We start from the raw sequence: 23,001 nt of genomic DNA on the forward strand, positions 1-23,001 counted from the left end.
GGACCCCACCCCCTATCCATCCCCCTTTGTTCCCTGATTGTCCTGACCCTATCCATACCCCCGTCCCCTGACAGGCCCCCTGGAATGCCAATCAACCCCCTCTCTAAAGCCCCTTTCAGAATGTAGCCCTGCGAACATGGGCGGAGGACTCAGGACGAGCAAGGGCAGCTGCGCAGCCGGAGAGAAGCAGCAGTTTCCCCTTCAAAGCGCCGCTTCTCTCCGGCCAGCTGTGTGGCCACCCGGTGCTCCTCCTGTGACCTCCGCCCGTGTTCGCCATGCTCCTGCCACCTGCACCGCCCTCCTGCTCCTGAGGCTACAAGTGAGCCTGCCTCCCTGCTCTCCCCTGCCCCCACAGTGCAGCCCCCTCCTGTGCTGGTGGCGCTCTGAGGGTGCAGGGGAGAGGGGACAGCAGGGAGGGGTGGATCTGATCTAGAGGACTGGATTTAGTGTATTTAGGCTGTGTCTACGCTGCCACTTTCAGCGCTAAAACTTTAGTCATTCAGGTGTGGGGAAAAAATCCCCCCCGAGCGACAAAAGTTTTAGTGCTGAAAAACGCCGGTATAGACAGCGCTTTATCGCCGGGAGCTGTGCTACCACCACCATTCAGGGTGGTTTTTGTTTGTTTGTTTGTTTGTTTTTCAAATCCCTGGGAAAGCTCTCCCCCAGCAATAAGACATGTCTACACTGCCCACATCACAGCGCCGCCATGGCCATGCTGTAATGTGGGCAGTGTAGACATACCTTTAGTTCTGAAGTGTAAGAAAAGGTGGGTCCTGTGGTTAAAGCACTGGATTAGTATTCGAGACCTGAGTGCAATTCCTGGCTCTGCTACAGATTCATAGGGAAGTCACTTAATCTCTCTGTGCCTCAGTTCTCCATCTGTAAAATGGCAATAATATTTTACTATGTCATAGGAGTAATGTGAGGATAAATTCATTAGTGTATGAGGCACTCTGACAGTACAGGGACATACGTATCTAACTAGATAGAAGAGATTACATTAAATATACTGTATAATTTCATCAAAACCATATATCAAAAAGTTTACGCCATTTGACTTCAGATTAAAAAAACTACAAGAAGCCCTAGAAAAAACAGAAAGAGATCACACAAACTTCTTTAAAAGAGATCAAATTAAAATGGTAGGACCTCTCCAATGCAATTATTTCAAGATAATCTTGATAGACATTATAGGTGGGAGGCTCTGGAACACAAATTCCAGGCCTCCTGTTTTGCTCTATTAAATTTAAATGAGATGTCTCAAGAAGATAATCCTCTTCTTGTTCTGCCTGTTTCATTAGATGAGATTTCAAATGTGAAATTTGAACCTTCTGTAGCCACAGAAAAAGATTTTGGCTTGCCAACATCTAGAAAATCATTGAGGCATATGGAATCAGTAGATCCTGTGGAGAGGCTGGATTGACCCTTTTCGGCTGGTTACTTTATTTATTTATTTATTTACTGATTGTGAGAGTTTGGAAACAGATTTTAAAAAAATAAATAAATAAAAGCCTGATTTCCAGGATCACCACATTTTGATGCTTCCTGCTGGGAAAAGGGAAACACAAGGCAAGAAACTTTGTGACAACAGCCATTTTTTTCTATCCGAAATTCAGAGTAACATTAGAAGATAAGTAATACCTTTGTACAGATAAGAATGAGGCAAGGTTTATTTTATTGTCATTTGTGTAACAAATTGGTGGGTTGGAAGAGTCAACATACTAAAAGGTTTCCCTTCTTGTGTTCAAATACACTGGTCTCCATATGGAATTTTATAAAGGTATTAGAACTTTATGTATCTGTTGGCAAGGCTCAATATCAGATTGTCAATATAATGCAGTGCTACCAATTGTCTTCTGTTTGGTCAGTTTTCTTTTGTCTCTCTAATTAATTCTGGGCCTCATTTCCAGATTTGCTGAGCACCCATACCTCACACTGAAGTTGACGGGAGTGACCAATGGTCAGCAGCTCTGAAGAGCTGGTCCTGTACCTCAAAATTACCAGTTTTATGGCAGACTGTCCTGTTGTCTGTGACTGTTGAAATGTATTAATTTAATAAACAAACTTCCAGCTTTTATTGGGATTCATGGGAACAAATGCCTGTGTGTAGCTGGCTGATCTTTACATATTTCATTGCTTATCATCTCTTCAGAATTCTTAAGATCTTCTAAAGATTAGGTTTTTTATCAGCAGAAGAGCTAAAATAGTTTGCATGTATACAAAGCCTTTATGTGAGGATTGCAAAGCACTTTCTCAATATTAACTAATCCTCAAAATCTACCTGTGAGGTATTTAGGCATTACCATTCCCATTTTACAGATGTAGAAACTGAGTTACATGATCTGCCCAAGTCACAATGACAATGTGGTGAAGAGAACCCAGAAATCTCGATTCCCAATCTCTTGAGCTAAACATTACACTAAGCTCGCTTGATATAAATAACACTAAATTAACATCTAGAACTAATTTTTTAAAACAGCATTAGAATATAAACAAGAAATCCTGAAAAGAAATGAATGGAGGTGACACTGAAGAAGTTAAACGGTGTTACTTGCACTGTACAACATACATTGACATTGGAGTTGTGTGTGCCTGTTGTGGCAGAATGCTATATTCTCCAAACCAAAATAACAAAAACTCTTAGTCAATAGCAGTTTTACTGGTGCCTCTGGAAGGAAAGCCAAGCTCTACGGGATAAGGTGATATCCCAAACTAACTAACAGCTTAATGACTTTTTCTCTGAGGCTTCGACTTTAACTATATACTAAATTTACATCAGGCTTTTATAACTATGACAACATTGTAGATTTTAGTACTGCAGACATTAATCTTTTATCTTAGGGCATGTCTACATTTACAAGCTTGCAGCAGCAAAGCTGTACCAATACAGCTGTGCCACTGTAAGATCTCTTGTGTAGCCACATTATGCCAACAGGGAAGAGCTCTCCTGTCGACATAATAAAACCAGCTCAACGAGTGCTGAGCGGTGTTAGCTATGTCGGTGGGAGAGCGTCTGCCACTGACACAGCGCTGTGCACATGAGCACTTATGCTGGCAAATCATATGTCACACAGAGGAATGCTTTTTCCACTCCCCTGAGCAGGGGTGGCTCCAGGCACCAGCACTTCAAGTGCATGCCTAGGGCAGCAAGCGGACCTCCCACAGGCATGCGGCTGAAACTGTGGGACCGGGGACCTCCTGCAGGCAAGCCACCGAAGGCAGCCTGCCTGCCGTGCTTGGGGTGGCAAAAAAGCTAGAGCCGCTCCTGCCCCCGAGCGACAAAAGTTTTGCTGACATAAGTGCTAGTATAGACATGGCCTTAATGACTTTGGGCATGTCTTCACTGGCAACGTTAAAGCACTGCCGTAGCACTTTAACATGACTTGGGTAGTCACGGCACAGTGCTGAGAGTGAGCTCTCCCAGTGCTCTAAAAAACCCACCTCCACGAGAGGCATAGATACCAGCGCTGGGAGCCCTGCTGGTGCACTGTCTGTACTGGCACTTTACAGTGTTAAAACTTGCAGCGCTCAGGGGGGTTGTTTCACACCCGAGCGAGAAAGTTCTAGCGCTGTAAAGTGCCAGCGTAGACAAGCCCTTTATTTGTGATTTTGTCTGGCCTGACAACACCCTGTCTGGCTGTTAGGGTTTCGCTAGGTCTCTGCAATTACCCATCAAAGACTTCAACGTCTCTTTCTTCCATACATTTGTACTCTGCACCAAACAAATCATTTGTCAAAGTACTTCACTGTTTATCTTTCATTTCTCAGATGTTTTACACTGTTGATTTATGCAGAGATAGCACAGTCCACTGACACATTTCCTATACATTTCCTAGGTCATTTTATCTGTGCTTTACACAGACAAGAGACATATTCTCCTTTAACACTTGACTTTAAGATCTCAGACTTTAACATACACTAGATTTAGTTTTATTTCTATTGCAGTAGCATCCAAAGCCTTCAGTAAGTACGGGGGGTTGTTCTCCCAGGTGTTATACAAATCCATATGGATACACAGTCCTGGACCCAAAGGGTTCATATAAAGTTGTACCTACCTGTTGTCTTTTGTTTTAGATTGCAAACTCTTTGGTGCAGGGACCATCTATTGGGCGGCGGGGGGAGGGGGGGTTACTGAACCTAGCACAATGAGGCCTTGTTCTTTCACTGGGGCTGCTAGGTGCTACCACTATGCAAATTAATAAAAAAAGAAGCACAAATTGTTGGAACAAGATTGATATATTTTCAATTTACTTTCTACTCGTGAATGTAGCTAATAAAAGCCCAATTACTGCATAGTTTGCAATAATAGCCCAGCATTTTGACCTGTTGACTTAACCATGTTTAGCAAATGCCAAGACTAGGAGTTCCCTAGCAGTATCCTATGGCTGGCAAGGGAATCGCAGCTACCACAGTTAAACCCTATGGATCAAAATTGGCACTAATTTACAGGCTGTTCAACCCCACTGAAGACAATGGAATTGTAGAATGAATCAGCACAGAACATGACCGCAGATATATTTACGACCGTAAATATAGCTACTCAGAAAATTTCAAGTGTTTCAAAAGTGTCTGTGAAATCGTCCATGATTCACTCGCCTACACCCTCCCAGTGTGAGCACATGCTGCAGCTGCAACTGCAAAGGTATACTCATTCCCAAAGTAAAAAAAATGAGATGAGAATGACAGACTAACCAGCCAACGTTTTCACTTTGGATGCCATCTGAATGCCTCAGTACACTAGTCAACATCATGGGCCAGATCTGACAGAGTTACACTGACTTATATGGAGCTACACCAATTTTACTTCAGCTGAGGCTCTGACCCAACGGCTTTAGCCTACATATAAGACATAATGTGATAGTACCCCTCCTTCCCTACATCGTTGCCCTTCTCTACCTACATTCCACCCATGTTGTAAATTCCGCCATTTCCCCCAGCATTACCAAACACTGTCTCCTCCCACTCATGTCTGTGCATTTTTCCATGGACTCCCTGATTCATTGCCTCCTGTCTCCTCAAATTCCTCCTTCTTCAGACCTAACACATTGCTCCTTTCAGTTAGCTTCCCCCATCTAACCACTGATCAACTCTCCTGTGCCCACACTCCATTTTACATTTATTATAAAATCAAAGTTCTTATACATCAAAAGTGTAAATTAAGCAAATAGGCGCAGCAAGACATACACCTGCTCCCAGCCTCCAGCTCAAACTGAAGAACTTTTTGCATCTCTTCTCATTTATTTATAGTATAAATTAGTCCAAATACATGCACTGGGATTCTAGAATGTTCCACTGATGTGAATGGGACTCTAAACACGTGAAGGATCCCGCATTAGTAGATCCCAATACAGGATCTGGTATTAGACTATAAGATCTTAGAGCCATGAACTATTTCTTCATTATTTTTTTACCATGCACACCAGTTCAGGCACAGTTTCATCCTGTTCAGGTTACCAAAAACATAAATGTAATGTTATACTATGCACCCTATCGTGTTTTAGAAGAAGCACAATTGAACTAATTTTCTGATTTCTCCCAATAATTACATGTGTTGTCATTTCCAAAATATAGACCCCAAACCTGTGAATACTTAAGTACTGGCAAAAATATGTTCACCTAAGTGCCTTACTGAGCTCAATTACTGCTTGAAAAACTAATAGGACTGGCTTGAGATAAAACTCCACTATGCTGCAGCAGAAAGACATTTGACTATTTCCTTACCAGCAGACTAAGGGTACGTCTATACATAAAGTACTCCAGAGTGCCTGGAGAAGACACTTTGTGCCAATTGGAGAGCATTCCCCCTTTGGCATAAAAAAAACCCACTTCTGTGAGTGGCAGAAACTATCATCATAGATTCATAGATTCTAGGACTGAAAGGGACCTCGAGAGGTCATCGAGTCCAGTCCCCTGCCCTCATGGCAGGTCCAAATACTGTCTAGACCATCCCTTATAGACATTTATCTAACCTACTCTTAAATATCTCCAGAGATGGAGATTCCACAACCTCCCTAGGCAGTTTATTCCAGTGTTAAGGCCTCCCCCAAATGAGTGGTACCTTTGAAAATTACCCTAACGTAAACTGCTACAGGTCACACAAGAATCGGAGCCAGGGATAAAGAAGAAACCAGTGGCTCAATTCTCTGCATAGTAATATTTTTGGCTTCTTTCCATAATAAGGCCAACACGCCACAACGTGCTTACAAAATAACAATCAAGTGAAATTATTTTGGATAACTTAATATATTTCCAGCCCCCCCTATTTAGATGTCTGTTGTCCCCACAATCCAGCCCACTTCCTGGCTTTGTATAATCACTCACCACATCAAATAGAGAGCACATAAAAATTTCTGTGGCTGCATCCCACCCTTTGCTAATACATTTCTTAATGGCAATCTGCAGTTCAAGGGCTGAAATCCCAGGTGTCTTTTGTCACAGTAAAATTGAAAGTGCCTGGAGCCAAATTCCTTGGATATAACCTTTACCTGTCCCCAACCATCTTAACGAAAAGATTAATCGCTAGAAGAATATTCATCTGGGAAGCAGGATAGGGTGTTTTTTTTTTCTTCTGCTTTGAAATTAGATATGTCAGGCTAGTGTATTGAAAGAGATGTTTGCATCCTCTCTGCAAAAGTTATAAACATGTAATTTTAAGAGCTGCTGGATTGGTGTAAGATATGAGATGGCTTCTTTTCGAAGCCAAAACTGTTAAAAGAATTTTTCAGCAGCTACCTAGGTCAACTAGTGACAGTAAAAGGGATTTGGGCACATAATTCTGTTCATATCTGCTAAAAATAGGGAGGGTGAGGGTTATCATTCCAAAAGGCAGTAGGCACAGTATATAAAACAATTATGGGAGATAGGGTCCACTAATTTTCCTGTCTTCATCCCTCCTCCAGGCTTCAAGCACCACCTTATCCCATCCACAATCATGCATTGTTATAGATGAGATCCTTACCAATTCCCCATAACCCATCACTCTTGAAAGTTACCATTTAGTGGGTGCCGGCCTCCAACATGCAGTTCTACTGTCAAAGCACCTGATTCTCCAGTATGGTCATGGCGGCTCTTTGACACTACTATGTTTTAGTTAGGGTAAACACAAACCGTTACAGTGAGGGAAAAAATCCATTCATCACACAAGAAGTCTAGCTTAGATGTCAAGGGGTGATGTGGCTCTATAATACAGTTGGCTGGAAGAGTAGGGGAGCAGCACCCCACACTCTCGATTCTACTACACCCAGTTCTCAAAAAACATCTCAACTCTGCCATGCATCTGAAACCGAGAAGCCTGAGCATTCAGAGTCGAGATCGTCTCAAATGCAGTGCATCTGTGTGGTCCTCGCACTGGTCAGCAGCGATCAAGGATACGATACAGCCATTGCAAAGAAACAAGAATTCTTTGCATCGGTCCTTCATGGCTGAAGAGTTGAGGGAGATTCCAACCTGAAGCATTCCTCCTTAGGTGATAGGTCTGAGGAAAACTGTCCCAGATTGAAGGTATCGATTAGAGGAGTTTGAAACACAATTGATAATTAAACAAGCAATAAGTAACCAGACCAGATGGCATCATCCAAGGCTCTGAAGGAACTCATACTAACTGTCATCTGTAACCTATCATTTTAAATCAGCCTTCTGTACCAGATATGGAGGTACTAATGTGACGCGAAATCTTTTAAGAAGGGCTCCAGGGTGATCCAGGCAATTACAAGGCTGTAAGTTGGACTCATACTGGGCAAACTGGTTGAAATGATAATAAAACAATATTGGTTGACATACAGACGAAACATAATTTGGTTGAGGAAGAGTCAACATGGTTTTAGTAAAGGAATCATGACTCCATCCAATTACCAGAATTCTTTGGAGGGGTGGGACCAGGGATCCAGTGAATATAGTGTACTTTGACAAAGTCCCTCACAAAGGCTCTAAGCCAAAAGTAGCTGTCATGGGATAAGAGGGAAGTTCCTCTCATGGACAAGCAACTGGGTTAAAGATAGGAACAAGAGTAGGAATAAGTGATTCAGTTTCAGAATGGAGGAGAGGTAAATAGTGGTGTCCCAGGGGTCTGTTCTGGACCAGTCCTATTCAACATATTCACAAATATCTGGGAAAAGGAATAAACATGAAGGTGGCAAAATTTACCAGTATGATACAAAATTATAAAGATAGTTAAGACACCTAGGCAGACGGCGAGAGCCTACAAAGGACTCTGAAAAATGGGTGACCGGGCAACAAACTGCAGATAAATTTAATATTGTATTAATGCCCAAAGTAATCACACATTGGAAACAGTAATCCAACTATACATATAAAAATGGGGTCTAAATTAGCTGTTACCACTTCAAGAAAGATCTTGGATGCATTTGGACAGTTCTCTTGGAAAATCTACTCAATGTGCAGTGCAGGTCAAAAACAGCGAACAGCATGCTGGGAATAATTAGACAGGATAGATAATGGACAGAAACTAACTGTTGCCGCTATATAAACCCATGCATGCCCACACCTTGAATACTGCATGCAAGATGTATCGCCACCCACTCAAAAAAAGATATTGGAATTGGAAAAGGCTTCAGAAAAGGAACAACTGAAAATGACTAGGGTTGAATGGCTTCTGAATGAGGATAGACTATAAGACTGGGACTTTTTCAGCTTGGAAAAAGAGAGGGCTACAGGGGAGATCTGATTTGAGGTCTATACTAGGTAAGCAACCTATGGTAGCGTTGCAAAGGCGGGCACGTGAGCTGATTTTCATGCGTGCACTCTCACTGCCTGGGGTTCTGGCCACCGGTCTGAGGGCTCTGCATGATTTTAATTTAATTAAATGAAGCCTTCTTAAACTTGTTTAATAACTTATTGTACTTATATAACACACAATAGTTTACGTTATTATATTATCAGAACTTATAGAAAGACCTTCTAAAACACTGAAAGTATTACTGTCGAATGCAACAACCCTTAAATTAGAGTGAATAAATAAAGACTCGCACCAGATTCTGAAGGTGCGTGACCTGAGTCTATACAACATCGATGTTAGAAAAAGTAGAACTAGAGTGTGGTTTTAGCTACTTCTCTAACAAGAACTAGGGTCACCAAATATGGAATTAATAGGCAGAGGTTTAAAACAATAAAAGGAAGTATATTCTTCAACACCACAGTTCAACCTGTGAACTCCTGCCAGAAGGATGTTTTATGGTCTTGGCTTCACAGGGTTTCAAAAAGAACTAAAACGATTATAGGAGGATAGGGTCAGCAATGGCTATATACTCAGATGGCAGGATATGATGTCCCCCAGCCTCTGTTTGGCCAGAGCTGGAGTGAGCGACAGGGAGGGTATACTTGAATATTATGCTGTTCTGTTCAATTCCCTCTGGACACCTGGCACTTGGTCACTGTCGGACAGATAGGATACTTGGCCTAGATGGACCTTTTGTTCGACCCAGCCTGGCCATTCTTAAATGTTCTTATGTGCAGTTAACTGTAAAAAACTGTTTCTGTGAAGGGTGTTGGGACAGAGATATTAATACTGATACTCCATAAGATGTGTTCCATAAATACATTGTTAAACAGCCTCTAATTCAGTTTCTTGCTATGCAAGAAAAAATTCCCCACTGATTTGAATGCGTTAAAAACTGGTCCACAGTTCCAATGTTTTGGAAAGAAAATAATATTGCAAAGAACCTTCCTGCTACAAAATATTCCCTGGACTCCTGCTTCTATAGCAATCAAAAGAACTGAAGGGCCTTGAGAGGTCATCTAGTTCCAATCTCCGCCACTCAAGGTAGGACTAGTATATACCTAACCAGTGTTCTCAAACTATAGCGCTGTTATGCTCAGGGAAAGCCCTTGGGGCTGGGCCTGTTTTTTACATGCTGTGTCCAGGTCCGCCCCACTGCGACTCCACTGGCTTGCGGTTCACTGCTCCACGGCCAATGGGCCTGATGAACGCGGGTGGGCCAAGGACAATGCTGGCATCCTTCCTGCTACCCCATTGCCTGGAGGCGAACTGCAGATCAGCCAACCTGCAGACATGGCAGGTAACAAACAACAGCGCCGGCCCATCAGGGGCTTTTTCCTGAGACAAGCGGCAGCCCTAGTTTTAAGAACCAAAACAAAGAAGTCATTAAGCATCTCTGCCATTTCCAAGTTTCCTGTTACTGCTTCTCCCTCCTCACTGAGCAGTGGGCCTACCCTGTCCTTGGTCTTCCTCTTGCTTCTAATGTATTAGTCTTCCAATTAGTCTTCTAATGCAATCTGTCCCAGTGTCTTTCAACAAGGCTGTCAAGTTTTTTGGTGCACAGTGGCTATGCTTTCATCTCTGACATCTGCAACTTGTTAACTGTGCTTTGGGACACTACAAGAGTTGAGAAAAGTAAAAAGTCCACTGTGAAGGGGTGTCCACCCCACACAGGACTGACAGGGGTTAAGATGGCCAGCTAGACCAATTAACTACAACAACTACACCTGGAGGAGGAGCCAGGGAGCTAACTGAAAGCAGGTGCAGATGAGCAGGAACAGGCAAGGCCTATAAAACCAGAGCAGCTGGCAATAGAATAGGGCTGCTGCTGAGAAAGGGCAGTCACTCTCTGGGAAGAGGGAGGAATATTTGGGGGCTGCTGGGCAAGGCTGCAAGAAAGCAGGAAGCAATCACTCGCTGGGAAGAGGGAGGAGGCTTTGGAGCTGGTAATACCAGAGTAGGAAGAGGGGCGGAACCAGGAGTGGTAGGAAGCAGTCCAAGGAAGGAGCAGAAAGGGCTGGGAAAGTAAAGCTCAGAACTGCTGGGCTGTGAATCCCTGAACTGGAAGGCAGAAGGTGAGCCCGGGTTCCCCCACCATCCACTGAGGGAGTGACTCCTGAGGCCGTTAATGAGAAGACTGCCTAGGGCTGCTGCAAGAAAGACTTCATATACACTGGAAGGGGGGGAACGCCGAGTGACCTGGCTGAGTCAAGAAGAGGATGCTGCAGTTCCCGGAGTGAGAAAGATGCTGCAGACCAGAGAGAGAGACAAAGTGACAGTGTGCAACCGTGGGAGTGGGCATTGACCTGGTGAGCTAACCCCTGGAGCAGCCGGGGGAGGCACCAGACTAGCAGTGAGCGGTGTGCTGCCTCACATCCACCCGGAAGAAGATGAGGATGCCCTAGGGCTGGACTACCATTTAAGAGAGCTGGGTTTTGTTCCAGGTTCTGTCACAGATTTCCTGTGTGAACTTGGGCAAGTCATTTAATCTTTCTGTACCTCAGTTCCCCTACGTCAAATATAAGTGCATAGATTCATAAAGTCCAAGGCCAGAAGGGACCATTGTGATCATCTGGTCTGGCCTCCTGTGTAACACAGGCCATAGAACTTCCCAAAATAATTCCTGGAGCATATATATCAACTCCCCAAGCTCCATCTAGAAAAACCCTAAAACTATTTTTAGCACAAATAGACTTTTCAAAAATGGCATAGAAGTAACATGATACGTGCCTGTCATCAGCCTGCTCACTTTGCTTGTATGACTTTCCCTCAAGCCTTGTCTGGATTTTTATCTTAGATTGCAAGCTCTTTAGGGCAGAGACTCTCTCTTCTGTTGTATTTGACAATGTCTAACACATTGAAGCCCTGAGCCCAACAAGAGTCTTTGTAATCATTTGTGAGGTGCTCAGTCATGGGAGTGATGAATGCAGAAGGAAAACCTATAAAAAACAAAAATTCATCCTAAAATATATATGGAGATGGATGCCAGCTTCTGTTTCCTTTATTATTTTGTCTATCATCTCTACAGAACGCTAGATAGGAAAAAAAGCAACTCAAGAAATAAAAGGCGGAAGCAAAACTAGCAACAGTGAATATTTCAGAACGTCAGAAGGGTTTTGAGAATGTCAAAAGGACTACTCAATATGCAGGCGCTTATTACAAACACATCAGATTCAGATCCGAAATGTGGACATTCCTTGCTTGAATTACAGCAAAATTTAGACCTAGGCCTAATGGCTGCCCTACCACTAGTTGTGCAGAAGGAAAAGGGCAATCTTTTGTTGCTTTCAAAAGCACATTAGTAATTTTTAAACAAAATTATCTTTGGCATGTTGTACATGTCATTTCCAATGAAAGTTATCAGATGCTTGGAAAATGTTTGTAGAATAGTCACGGTGTTCATTGCATAAATTTGCAATGAATTAGCTAATAATTTCCTGATGAGGAAACCTGGGAGCAGTTATGCTTAAAGTCTTATGCTATTTAGTTGATCAACCCCTTGTGCAAACAACTGCAGTAACACATGTAGACAAAACAGAATGTAACGTCTTTCCTCTTTATTATACTAATACTTTGAACTTACATGCTCTTCAACAATTATCTGTTTCAAAATGCTTTACAATGACAGTCAAGTGGTGTGAGTCTACAGATGCAGCAGACGAGGTACAGAGAGAGTAAGGCAAACATTTTTGTAAGCGGTTGTTAGTTTTGGGCACCTTTGTTTTTGGGGTATGCATCATGAGACACTTTGGGTCTGATTTTCAGAGGTGCTGGGGGCTTCCACCTCTCCACTTGACTTCATTGGGGGGGATGTGCAGTACTTCTAAAGATCAGGCTCTCAGGTTCTAAAGTTGAGCAATGAAACTAAGGCCTCCCAAATGAGATGTCACCTTTGAAAACTTTACCCTACGTAACTTGCTACAGGTCACACAGCAAATCAGGAGCAGGGATTAAAGTAGAACCCAGTGGCTCAATTCTCTGCATATGTAAACCTATTTTTGCTTCTTCCATAATAGCCAACACGCCACAACTGTGCCTTACAAAATAACCACATTCAAGTGAAATTTATTTTGGAATAACTATTCAATATTTCCACCCCCACTACTTTAAGATGTCCTGTTGTTCCCACCACATCCCAGCCCACTTCCTGGCTTTGTATATCACTCACACATCAATATAGAGCAGATAAAATTTCTGTGCTGGCATCCAAACCCTTTGCTAATTCATTTCTTAATGGAATTGCAGTTCAGGGTCTGAAACTCCCAGGTGTCTTTTGTCACAGTAAAATGTGAAAGTGCCTGGAGCAAATTCTTGATATACCTTTACCTGTCCACAAAACCATCTTAACGCAAATGATTAATCTAGAGAATATTCATCTGGGAAGAGGATAGAGGTGTTTTTTTTTTTCTTCTGCTTTGAAATTAGATATTCAGCTAGTGTATTGGAAAGAGATGTTTGCATCCTGTCTGCAAAAGTTATAAAATGTAATTTTAAGAGCTTGCTGGAATTGGTGGTAAGATATGAGATGGCTTCTCTTCTGAAGCCAAACTGTTAAAAGAATTTTTCAGCACTACCTAGGTCAATATGAAGTAAAAGGATTTGGGCACATAATTCTGTGCATCCTGCTAAAAATAGGGAGGGTGAGGGTTATCATTCCAAAAGGCAGCTAGTGCACAGTATATAAAAAAAACTTATGGGAGATAAGGGTCCAAATATTTTCCTTTCTTCATCCTCCTCCAGGCTTCCAAGCACCACCTTATCCCATCCCACAAATCATGCATTTGTTATAGATGAGATCCTACAATTCCCCCTAACCCATCAATCTGAAGTTACCATTTAGTGGTGCCCCAGGCCTCCACATGCAGTCTACTTCAAAGCACCTGATTCTCCAGTATGGTCATGGCTGGCTCTTTGACACTACTATGTTTTAGTAGGGTAACACAAACAGTTACATGAGGGAAAAAAATTCCATTCACACACAAGAAGTCTCAGCTCTAGATGTCAAGGGGTGAATGTGGCTCTATAAACTAGTTGGGCTGGAGAGAGCTAGGGGGAGCAGCACAGCCAACACTCTCGATTCTACTACCCACAGTTCTCAAAAACATCTCAACTCTGCCATGCATCTGAACTCGAGAAGCCTGAGCATCAGAGGTCCTGAGATCGTTCAAATGCAGTGCACTGTGTGGTCCTCAGCCTGGTCAGCAGCACTCAAGGACGATACAGCCATTGCAAAGAAACAAAATGAATTCTTTGCATCGGTCTTCATGGCTGATGATGTGAGGGAGATTCCCAAACCTGAGCCATTCTCTTTAGGTGATAGGTCTGAGGAACTGTCCCAGATTGAGGTATCATTAGAGGAGGTTTTGAAACAAATTGATAAATTAAACAGCAATAAGTAACCAGACCAGATGGCATTCATCCAAGGGCTCTGAAGGAACTCACTACTAACTGTCATCTGTAACCTATCATTTAAATCAGCTTCTGTACCAGATGACTGGAGGATAGCTAATGTGACGCTAAATTTTTAAAAGGGCTCCAGAGGTGATCCAGGCAATTACAGGCCTGTAAGCTTGACTTCAGTACCTGGCAAACTGGTTGAAATGATAATAAAGAACAATATTGTTAGACATACAGACGAACATAATTTGTTGAGGAAGAGTCAACATGGTTTTAGTAAAGGGAAATCATGACTCACCAATCTACCAGAATTCTTTGAGGGGGTGTGGACCAAGGGGATCCAGTGAATATAGTGTACTTTGACAAAGTCCCTCACCAAAGGCTCTTAAGCAAAGTAAGCTGTCATGGGATAAGAGGGAAGGTCCTCTCATGGATCAGCAACTGGTTAAAAGATAGGAAACAAAGAGTAGGAATAAGTGATCAGTTTTCAGAATGGAGAGAGGTAAATAGTGGTGTCCCCCAGGGGTCTGTTCTGGGACCAGTCCTATTCAACATATTCACAAATGATCTGGGAAAAGGAATAAACAGTGAGGTGGCAAAATTTACAGATGATACAAAATTACTAAAGATAGTTAAGACCTAGGCAGACTGCGAAGAGCTACAAAAGGATCTCTGAAAAACTGGGTGACCGGGCAACAAAATGGCAGATGAAATTTAATATTGATTAATGCAAAGTAATACACATTGGAAAACATAATCCCAACTATACATATAAAAAGATGGGGTCTAAATTAGCTGTTACCACTCAAGAAAGATCTTGGAGTCATTGTGGACAGTTCTCTGGAAACATCTACTCAATGTGCAGTGCAGTCAAAAAAGCGAACAGTATGCTGGGAATAATTAAGACAGAGATAGATAATAGGACAGAAAATAACGTGTTGCCGCTATATAAACCCATGGCATGCCCACACCTTGAATACTGCATGCAGATGTAGTCGCCCCATCTCAAAAAAGATATTGGAATTGGAAAAGGTTCAGAAAAGGACAACTAAAATGACTAGGGGTATGGAATGGCTTCTGAATGAGGATAGACTGATAAGACTGGGACTTTTCAGCTTGGAAAAGAGAGGGCTAAGGGGAGATCTGATTGAGGTCTATACTAGGGGTAAGCAACCTATGGTACGCGTGCCAAAGGCGGCACGTGAGCTGATTTTCAGCGGCACTCTCACTGCCTGGGTTCTGGCCACCGGTCTGAGGGGCTCTGCATTTTAATTTAATTTTAAATGAAGCTTCTTAAACATTTTAAAAACCTTATTTACTTTATATACAACAATAGTTTAGTTATATATTATAGACTTATAGAAAGAGACCTTCTAAAAACACTGAAATGTATTACTGGCATGCACAACCTTAAATTAGAGTGAATAAATGAAGACTCGGCACAGCAATTCTGAAAGGTTGCTGACCCCTAGTCTATACAATCATGATTGGTGTAGAAAAAGTAGATAAGGAAGTGTTGTTTACTACTTCTCATAACACAAGAACTAGGGGTCACCAAATGGAATTAATAGGCAGCAGGTTTAAAACAAATAAAAGGAAGTATTTCTTCAAACACACAGTCAACCTGTGAAACTCCTTGCCAGAGGATGTTGTTATGGTCTTGGCCTTCACAGGGTTCAAAAAGAACTAAATACATTTATGGAGGATAGGTCCATCAATGGCTATTAGCCAGGATGGGCAGGAATAATGACCCTAGCCTCTGTTTGCCAGAAGCTGGGAGTGAGCGACAGGGGATGGATCACTTGATGATTATCTGTTCTGTTCATTCCCTCTGGGACACCTGGCATTGGTCACTGTCGGAAGATAGGATACTGGGCTAGATGGACCTTTTGTCTGACCCAGCATGGCCATTCTTATGTTCTTATGTCAGTAACTGTAAAAAACCTGTTTCCTGTTGAAGGGTGTTTGGACAGAGATATTAATACTGATACTCCATAAATGTGTTCCATAAATACATTGTTAAACAGCTCTAATTCAGTTCTTGCTATGCAAGAAAAATTCCCACTGATTTGAATGTACAAAACTGGGTCCACTAGTTCCAAATGGTTTGGAAAGAAAAATAATATTGCAAAGTAACTTCATGCTACAAATATTCCCTGACTCCTGCTTCTATAGAATCAAAGAACTGGAAGGGACCTTGAGAGGTCATCTAGTCCAATCTCCTGCACTCAAGGTAGGACTAAGTATTACCTAGACCAGTGGTTCTCAAACTATAGCCGCTGTTTGCTCAGGGAAAGCCCCTTGGGGGCTGGGCCTGTTTGTTTACCTGCTGTGTCCCAGGTCCTGCCCACTGCGACTCCCACTGGCTGCGGTTCACTGCTCCAGGCCAATGGGGGCTGCAGAACGCGGCGTGGGCCAAGGGACATGCTGGCCATCCTTCCTGCTACCCCCATTGCCCTGGAGCGGCGAACTGCAGATCAGCCGAACCTGCAGACATGGCAGGTAAACAAACCAGCCCGGCCCATCAGGGGCTTTTCCTGAACAAGCGGCAGCCCTAGTTTAAGAACCACTGTCCTAGCCCATCCCTGATCGGTATTTGTCCAACATGCTCTTAAGAATCCCCAATGATGGAGATTCCACAACCTCCCTAGGCAATTTATTCCAGTGTTAAACACTCTGACAGTTAGGAAGTTTTTCCTAATGTCCAGCCTAAACCTCCCTTGCTGCCATTTAAGCCTATAGCTTCTTGTCCTATCCTCAGAGGTTAATGAGAACAATTTTTCTCCCTCCTCCTTGTAACAACCTTTCAGGTACTTGAAAACTGTTATCATGTCCCCTCTCAGTCTTCTCTTCTCCAGATTAAAGAAACTCAGTTTTTTCAACCTTCCCTCATCGGTCCTGTTTTCTAGACCTTTAATCATTTTTGTTGCTCTTCTCTGGACTTTCTCCAATTTGTCCACATCTTTCCTGAAATGTGGCGCCTAGCACTAGACACAATACTCCAGCTGAGACCTAATCAGCGCGGAGTAGAGCGGAAGAATTACTTCTCGCGTCTTGCTTACAATACTCCTGCTAATACATCCCAGAATAATATTTGCTTTTTTTGTAACATGATTACACTGTTGACTCATATTTAGCTTGTGATCCACTATGACCCCCAGATCCCTTTCCGCAGTACTCCTTCCTAGGCAGTCACTTCCCATTTCGTATGTGTGCAACTGATTGCTCCTTCCTAAGTGAAGTACTTTGCATTTGTCCTTATTGAAATTCAGCCTGTTTATACAAATACTATACAAACACTCTATGCAGACATAATAGTTAGCATCCTAACTGTTGTCATTCAGTACTGCTCAGAGCTCTCTCCCACAGCACAGAGCAGCTACACACGATACCTTACAGCAGCGTAGCTTCAGTGGTACAGCTGCACCTCTGTAAGGTCCATAGTGTAAACAAAGCCTTATTTTCCTAAAATTTACACAGTTATTAATACTGAGGCAGCTCCACCAGTGGTGGCAAGAAAAGGAACACCAGTGTGTGCACGGCAATTTAAACACCCTGTCATTTAACATACTCTTAGCAGGATTAGACAACACTATGGTTACAATATTGGCGATCTTCTCTACACTAGGTTCCTACACTACGCTCCCATCTCTATCGAAAGCAATCATGGGAAATTTTAGAAGGAAAAAAGGTAGTTTAGATACCACCACCACACTATCTGAACATACTATGTTACAAAAATTTAGATGGTATGCATTCAAACTACAGTAAGGACCCAGCTAGACAAAGACTTTGAAGGACAATGGTAGTATGGCTCTGCAGGATCCTTAGAAGACTATAAATTACACAACACAGATGACTATGTGATATGCATAGCGCTATAATGCTGGTTAGAATTTGGATCACTGATTGCTTTTTAATAAATTTTTATTTTAAAGCTAATCATGGCACTGTATATACCTTTCACGTAAAGAGAAAAAATACCAGAGCCTAAACAGGCTAAGGTTGTCTCTACTTCATGCACTATAAAAAAAATCTTAGCGAAAGCATAACTGGAAGTTTCTTTCAAAAAAAAAATTACATAAAAAGCACATCGTAATGAATCAAACTCAATAAAGTTTTTCTACAAGGCTTTCAATCCAACTACTATACATACGAATAATGCGAGTGTATTTTCACTACATTTGCAAAGAGTTCTTTATGGAAGCTTCATGCACTGAAATAAAACAAGTTCCTCCTGATAGAAAAAGGAGATTTGTTATTTATTATAAATGCTCACTGTTCCTAAAGTCTTTTGATACCATCCCACAGGGAAACAAAACAAGCAGCAAAGAATAAGCCTGCTGAGCTAGAGAAGAAAGATACTCATGTTTGTTTATGGTTCCATTAAAATTTGAGAGGTTGCAACCAATGCTAGCTATTCACCAGAAAGAGACACACATAGGAAATACATTTTGGTTCTAGAAACCTGGAAGTCTTAAGTGCAATTTCTTAAGAACTGTGATTAAAATATAAATATGTATATGATTACTGCATTTTTTCCTTTTCCCTCTGCTTTTGCACCATCTGCAGCACAGCTGCGTTAATCCCGTTTTCAATGCTCTATATTTTGACCTCCTTAACAACCCCATGGTAGGATGTTAAAACACTCTAATCTATAAATAATTTATTCCTCTCATCTAGCAATGGATTATTGTTCCATAAAACTTACTAAAACATGCTGCACAGTCTGTAGTTAAATTTAACAAAATAATGTAAAGAGACACATTTTAATACAGACAAAATTATTAAGAGCTGCACCATTTGCTGTTAAATGTTTTACTGATGGACCCTGAGATTTATTTTTACATTTGACTTTTTACTCGTTTTCTTTAAATGAACTGGTATTTCATTCTGAGAGTCTCTCTTTTACCAGGAGGTCTATTTTTCTAGCATTATTAATTCTCATAGCACAATAAAGAACCAATACAGACTAATCAGCCAAGGACACTAACAAAAGGCCTTCAGTTGTGAGGTGTTGAGTGTTCTCCACACATCAGGGCACATGACTGCTCAGAGGAGTAAGCATTATGGGCCTGATCCTGCTCCCATCAAAGCCAATGGCAAAATTCCCATTTGACTTCAATACTGCACCCTTGAGTCTTACATGCCTGATCCTGCTCCCATTGAAGGCAATGGAAACTTTATGATTGATATAAATGGGTGAAAAGATCAAGCCAACAGCAAGTGCTTGCAGGATTCAAGATCAGTGGCATACCAGATTTTTTAATACCAGCCATTCAGAAAAATAAAGCATTTCCTCCCAAAAATCAGGATTTTCAACTTATAACAGATGTGCAGCCTTTAAAGAATACACTTTAATTAGCAACTGTAACTAAGCAAGCCACACTTCTGCCTTGGGTTTCTTAGCATGATTTAACACGATTAGCATAGCAATTTTCTACGAATTTTCATAAAGGGCTGATCAGTTTTTGTTCAAAATAGATTGAAAAAATACCCACATAAACTGCTCCCACAGTTCAAAAATGCTAATTGCATGTGAAAGTTTAAATCAATCCTGCAACGGGAAAATAACGTCAAAAATTAATAGCTGCCTTGACAACGGGTTTTTGGTGTATTAAATGAAATGACAAAAGTGATATATTCTAAGCAGCTACAGTGTGATTTACCTCCATCAAAAAATGTATGCTTTGTCTGCATGAGGAAAATTATCCATTGCTGACAAAGAGTGCATCTGAACCAGTTCTGAATCCAGTTTAGCTGCAAGATAGTCCATGTCCATCAGCAGTTCAGAAACGATAGTTGACGTTTCTGAAACAGTGCAGGAAAAGGTGGTTCTGGTTTAGGTTTGTGTCGAACCCTTTTTCACACATGTTCAGTTGCATCCATTGCTGACATCCATTGTCAGCAAAGGGTAGCTTCTGAATGCTTTTATAGACAACCTTTGATAAGTTTGGTTACTATTTATAATTACTCAGGGGGCCAGAGTTCTGTACTGGTATGTCTGTCCTCCTAAAACAGAATTAAGCACTTTCCGTTTAAAAATAGTAACTGAAATGTAAGATCACTCTGTAAGCAACAATGGAAACAACCAGAAAAAGAAGCATCTCAGCACGGAAGAGCTTTCAGTAGCCCTGGTTTCTGCAATATTATGAAATGTTATACAAGTGAGACCTCATCAGATCTAAGCTCTTTTGCTTTCTTTAAAAGTTCTGAAGTACTGCCCTTCAAATGCTCAAGTTTTCAGTGCCGTGAAGAATCTAACAGGGCTTTATTCACGTTGAAACCTTTCACTAGGTTCATTTTAAACAATTAAAGAGCATGGCAACCTGTAATTACTGAAAATAAAGCCAGACCTCTGGGGAAAGGATGCATCTTTAATAAGTAACATGATACTACATTTTCTCTGTTAGAGAATTTAGCTATCAAATACCTAACTTTCATTAAATTAATTTGGTTTTAAAGAGAGTCTAAAAATTTTTTAAAGTATGTATGTACTTCTTCTGCTATTGCCTTAGACAGCAGCACTAAACCCTTTGAAAATGAAAAGGTAGCACTCAAAGCACATATTTAGCATGAATTAGAAAAACATCTCTCTGCCTGTGAAAAGAGACAGACCTACAGAGGCAAGAGGTTCCAGTACACATGGCATTTTAGACAACAATACTACACTTTGCAAAGGTGTTTCCATAGTCTGAATTTCACTGCTCTAACTTCTACCACTATCAGAAAAATTAAAGCAAGAAGTTTTTTTTGAAGTAACTTACCATTCATCAATAGCTCAAACATTTTCTCCTGTTGTGTTTCACAAGCTCTTACAGCCTGTAACAGAAATGAGGAAGTGTCAGTGTTTCATTCCACTTCTGGCTCAGACAGTGGGTGTAACTTGTTAAGTTTCATGCCAACATGAGATGGGTCAACTGGGTGTGTTTGAAACCTTGGTTTTCGCCTTCCCTCTTCCCCCTCCCACCCAAGTTTAATGCTCCATTTGGCATTCTTCACACAAACAACTCTGGCTGGTGGGAATTTCTGTCATTCAATGTCTCAACCCCCTGTGGCTCTTCAGATCTAAATTCCTGCAGACACCTCTGCAGGGTGCTTTTAATTCACAAGTGTAAAACAATGTGAGAATAGCCAATAATTGAAATATCAAATCTACTGTTACAACAAAGTAGACTTTCAGAGTGACTTATTAACATCTGAAATGGCAGCTTGGCTACTTTGTGCCTTGTCAGAGTCTCTCCACATATAGTAAAATAGGTGCAGTGCATCACATTCATCCCTGGTGTAACCGCAATTGGTGTTTCACCAGGGCTGAATTTGATTGTCATTAGCTTTATACTGCTCAGATCAATGTTTTCTTTCGTTCTTTGATGTTTTCAGGAAAGCATGTGCAAATGAGACATAAAAGTCAAGAAGATTAGACACATTCTGAACTATTCTGCATTTCTTAATGGACTCTGTACTCTGACGGAGAATGCCATCTGACATGTAAATTGTGCTTTCCATCTTGAAAGCTCCCAAAACACTATACATTTAGGCCAGTGGTTCTCAATCTGCATCCCGGGGTCCACTTGCAGCCCATCAGCACACAGCTGAGGCCCATGTGACAGCCTCAGGACCATACAGGTACTATTGGATGCGGGCTGCAGCCCACAATGGTAAACAGGTTGAGAACCACTGATTTTGGCCCTGATCCTAAAAACACTTATTCACATAATTATGAGATTTGTAAAGTTGCTCGTGTGTAAGTGCTTGCAAGATCAGCACCTTAAACTGGTACACAGCAATTACCTCACCGACCACTGAAATGCAGCCACCTTTGAGATAAAATGCAACAACTGTCTAAAAGTGAACAGAAACATTACATTACATAACCATTAAAGACAGGATGTAAACAGCTTATCCACCTGAAACAGAGGGGAAATTTAGGAAAGCAAATTTATAGAAAATCCTCCAGAATCTAATTTTAAGTATTGCTGTTGAGGAGAAATTTCAAAACAAAACCCATCAATAACTGTTGTTTATCTACCACCCTGCACTATTTTGATTCTGCACACATCCATACATCAGAGCAAATGATGAAAATGATTTTCTCAGAACTAAACTGACATCATGGATAGTATTTTGCCAGGTGAAGAGGTATAAAATTAGTTAATTAATGGATTAGTATTTATATCTCTGTACACTATTTTGAACATACTGAGCTAAGTGCATTCTTGTTATTGTGTTTCTCTGTGACTCAAATCTATGTTTACCAACTGCAAAAAACAAAAAAATGATTAAGGACAAGTTATTGTTTGTTTCTAGTTGGGCATTGTAAGTAATAGAGAATAATAAAACAAAATCTGTAATTAAAATGAGTTAAAATGCACTTTCAGTGTTGTTTTTCCTTGTTGAACTGACATTGATTAAATTGCTCAACACTTTTTCTTCTACAGAGGAAAATGCTTAAACAATTATCACTTTCCTTTCTGAATATGGATGTTTGAAACGAAGCAAGGACAGTATACTTTTAGTCCTCTTTGAGAAAGGTCTCAAATCAGATGTATGGATAATGTTTGAATCAGTGTGACTGATTTAGCAATCAGAATGTCCCTCTTTCTTGCTTCATAACTTTGGTGCAAAGTCTCCTTAATGTGTACAGGACAAAGCACCCCACAATCATGTTTGGTTCACCAAGCAACAGCGTACTAGTTACAAGGTAACCAAAAATTCTCTCAAAGAACCAGTGCTCTCCCTTGAACTTCTATTAGAGTCTAGTAAGAGTGCTGCTTAACACCACCAGATAACTGAATCTAAATGAAATGAACATTTTGTAGCACAATCCTAGAACTTACTTACAAATTAGGCTATTTACTGATACAATT

At 41.3% G+C, this 23,001-nt stretch overlaps 1 protein-coding gene across 8 annotated transcripts in view; it reads right to left on the reverse strand.

The window, feature by feature from the left end:
- TIAM1 (TIAM Rac1 associated GEF 1) overlaps window positions 1-23,001 on the reverse strand; it is a 273,240-nt gene that overhangs the window by 130,082 nt on the left and 120,157 nt on the right. For 2 of the 8 annotated variants that reach the window (XM_075073406.1, XM_032798275.2), the window contains exon 1: window positions 14,430-14,557. The exons of 5 other annotated variants lie outside the window; for them this stretch is intronic. The gene's annotated coding sequence lies outside the window, so the exon portion shown is untranslated. Of the gene's footprint in view, window positions 1-14,429; window positions 14,558-20,898; window positions 20,980-23,001 lie in introns of those variants that run through there. One more of the 8 variants, XM_032798273.1, reaches the window with a different exon arrangement.

Source organism: Chelonoidis abingdonii, chromosome 1 (genome assembly GCF_003597395.2).
Source record: "Chelonoidis abingdonii isolate Lonesome George chromosome 1, CheloAbing_2.0, whole genome shotgun sequence".
In the NCBI taxonomy this organism is placed as follows: Eukaryota; Metazoa; Chordata; order Testudines; family Testudinidae; genus Chelonoidis; species Chelonoidis abingdonii.